Source organism: Cannabis sativa, chromosome X (assembly GCF_029168945.1).
Source record: "Cannabis sativa cultivar Pink pepper isolate KNU-18-1 chromosome X, ASM2916894v1, whole genome shotgun sequence".
In the NCBI taxonomy this organism is placed as follows: Eukaryota; Viridiplantae; Streptophyta; class Magnoliopsida; order Rosales; family Cannabaceae; genus Cannabis; species Cannabis sativa.
This window is the reverse complement of record NC_083610.1, coordinates 61,301,722-61,305,293: the sequence shown is the minus strand read 5'-3', so window position 1 is coordinate 61,305,293 and position 3,572 is coordinate 61,301,722. Positions and strand designations below refer to the sequence as shown.

The 3,572-nt window shown below is 42.6% G+C and overlaps 1 non-coding gene across 1 annotated transcript; it reads right to left on the bottom strand.

The window, feature by feature from the left end:
* Positions 1–634: 634 nt before the first annotated feature.
* Positions 635–741, bottom strand: LOC115703264 (small nucleolar RNA R71). The gene has a single exon (XR_004009042.1). It is a non-coding gene; the product is annotated as a small nucleolar RNA R71 (small nucleolar RNA).
* Between the last annotated feature and the right edge of the window lie 2,831 nt (positions 742–3,572).

Here is a 3,572-nt window from a genome sequence, read left to right as displayed (position 1 = left end):
CTCTTGCTTATTTTTCTAACCTTTTTCTTGCAATATTTTCGTGATCCATTTCAAGAATCCTAAGTGTATGCGCCGTCAAGCACAAGCTGTCATATTACCAGTTGATCCTGAAATCGAGAAAACTTGTAGGAGAAACCAAAAGAACAAGAGGCAAGAAAGAGTTTCAGCAACTGCTGAAATTTCAGAAATCATGGCTGCTAATGTGAATGTTAATGCTGCGAACAATGGAGGTAATAATGGTGGCACCGTGGAAGATCAAGCTAATGGCCGTAGCTTGAGAGATTACATTCTCCCTACTCTGACGGGAGTGCAGTCATGTATCAGGCCACCGGCAGTGGATGCGAACAACTTTGAGATTAAACCTGCCATACTTCAAATGGTGCAGTCTTCAGTTCAGTTTGGTGGCCTCCCTTTTGAAGATCCTAACATGCATCTCTCTAACTTCATGGAACTTTGTGAAACTTTTAAAGTTAATGGAGTTAGTGATGATGCCATTCGACTGAGACTGTTCCCATTCTCTCTTAGAGAACGAGCCAAGAGTTGCCTAATCTCCTTGCCACCCAACTCTATTGCCACCTGGAATGATCTGGCAACGAAATTCTTGTCGAAGTTCTTTCCTCCAGCCAAGTCTGCAAAGCTGAGACGAGAAATCAACAACTTCTGCCAACAAGATAATTAATCTCTCCATGAGGCTTGGGAGAGGTTTAAAGATCTCATCAGAAAGTGCCCTCATCATGGTATAGAGAAGTGGATGCTGGTCCACAACTTCTACAATGGGCTGGTAGGAAACACTAGAACTCTAATAGATGCAGCAGCTGGTGGAGCCTTTATGAGAAAGAGTGCTAATGAGGCTTATGATCTATTGGAGGAGATGGCTCTAAACAATCAGCAGTGGCCAACTGAAAGGAGTCAATCAAAGAAGGTAGCTGGTGTGTTAGAGGTTGATGCCATCACAAAGTTGACAGCTACGGTTGAGGCATTGACAAAGCTAATTGCAGGGCAAGCTAAACAAGCCCAAGTTGTTTGTGAGTTATGTGGAGGAAGTCATCACTTTTCAGAGTGTTAAGCAGATGTGGATGATTTGCCAATGGATGAAGCTAAAGCCATTGGAAATTTTTCACAGAATAACAACAACATTTATGGGTTCAACCAGGGTAATAACAGAAGAAACAGTGGGTTCTATCAGCAACGAAATCAGAACTAGAATCAGAACCAACAGTTTAATCAGCAACAAACCTCTGGTGGAAATTCTAGATTGCAAACAGATTTACTGCTTCAATTCATGACTGAAACTAGATCTTCAATCAAAGACCTGCAGATACAGATGGGCCAACTAGCAACTCAAGTAGCAACCCGTCCTCAAGGGAATCTGCCTAGCAGAACTGAAGTAAACCCCAAAGAAAACTGCAAAGCAATTACCCTGAGAAGCGGTAAAAATTATGATGGTCCTGAACTGCCACAACCAGCGAATGGAGAAAAGGAGAACGAAGCTCAACCAATGCCAACCCAACACCAACATCAGAGAAGGCTACTGACAGCCCAACACAACCACAACAGTCTCTACGAATTAACATTGATCACCATGTCAAAATACCCTATCCTCAAAGGCTTAGAAAGTCAAGCCTAGACAAGCAGATCACCAAATTCCTAGAAGTTTTCAAAAGACCTCACATTAACATTCCCTTTGCTGAAGCTTTAGAGCAGATGCCAAATTATGTGAAGTTTATGAAGGAAATTCTGTCACAGAAGAGAAAGATGGAGGATTATGAGACAGTGGCTCTAACTGAAGAGTGCAGCGCCATTCTACAGAAGAAACTCCCTCCCAAACTCAGAGATCAAGGGAGTTTCACTATTCCTTGTACTATCGGGAGAATTGAAGGAATAAATGCACTTTGTGACTTGGGAGCCAGCATTAACTTGATGCCTCTATCAGTGTTTAAAAGATTGCAGCTGGGTGAAGCAAAGCCAACCACAGTAACTCTCCAATTGGCGGACCGATCACTAGCCCATCCTAGAGGAGTCATTGAGGATGTGTTAGTTAAAGTTGACAAGCTCATCTTCCCAGCTGATTTCATTGTTTTGGATATGGAAGAAGATACCAATGTCCCAATCATTCTTGGGAGACCATTCTTGGCAACTGGCCCAGCCTTGATCGATGTTCAGAAGGGTGAATTAAAGCTGACAGTCCAAGGAGAAGAAGTGGTCTTTAATGTGCTAAAGGCTATGACGTACCCAAAGGCAAGTGATAACTGTTTCTTCATTGATTTGATTGATGAAATTGTGGGTGAGAAAAAGCTGCTAGATGATCCTCTTGAACTAAGTTTAACTGAAGATGAATTGACGGAGCAAGAGGGACAAGAGGTCACGGGTTATGTGAAGTGGTTGTGTTGTGTGTTGTGCAAGAATATTGTTGATATTGGGTTTTTCATTATTGTATTGTGGTATTGAGTATTTAAGAATATTGTTTGAGTATTTTTTATTTTTGGGATAGAGAAAAATTAAGGGGAGATGCTGCCCAATTTTTTAGAAAATAAAAAAAAAGAGAAGAAAAAAAAAGTATCAGAAAAAAAAATGAAAAAAAAAATTCGAAAAAAATTCAAAAAAAAAATCAAAAGAAAGAAAAATATGGCACCTAAGAGGACTAGGGATATAGAGGAGGGTTCGTCTTCAAACCCACCACCAACGGGTTTTGATAGGACTCGTTTTGGAAACATTGAGGCCCAAAACCGCTTCATGAGGCTAAAGAATAGGGCTTATATTGATGATCGTGGTATTGAATTCCCCGAGAATCCTTTGAGGCGTCAACCTCGATTTGAAACAATCAGAGCTCAAATAGAAAGAATGAAGTGGGGAAGTTTTGTGGATGCTCGGGGTCGGGCTAATGTTACTATGGCTTGTGAATTTCTTGTAAATTGGCCCGACCGCCGAAATGGGGAAGTGAAAGTGCGTGGAAAGAAAGTTCCCGCTACTGCTGGTGCATTTAATGTGATGTTCTCTGTCCAAGATTACACTAGGGAAGAACAACGCCTCTGAATCATTGAGGAGGAAGAGCAGTTTGATATGGTGGATGTGGCGGAGATAGTGGGATTTCCTGGGTTGAGGTTCCATGACAATGATGGCACAGAGGGGTCGCCCAACATCCTCTACCGGTGTGAGCTGAACCCGGTGGCAAAAACATGGCTGTACTTTGTAAGTGCTCGGTTGGTGACTAATAAGCACTTCTCTGATGTCAAGATGGATCGCTTGAAATATGTGTACGCCATAATGAAGGGGTACAACATATACATTGGACAAGTCATAAGGCATAGCATTGATCAAATCGTGCAAGGAGCCATGGGAGGTGGTTTTGGTTTGGCGGGAGTTATCACAGAACTCTGCGGGGCATATGAAGTTCCCCAATTAGAGTATGACAACACGGTGTTGCCACTTCACAAGAAGGACATCGCCTTTGTCAACAGGCTGAAAGAGCCACATCCCTATGGCCAACCTCCACCTGATGCACCGCAAGGGTGTAGGCGGCAACGAGAGCCTAGTGTTGAAGAAGAAGAGGAGCATCCCCTACAATTGCCTAG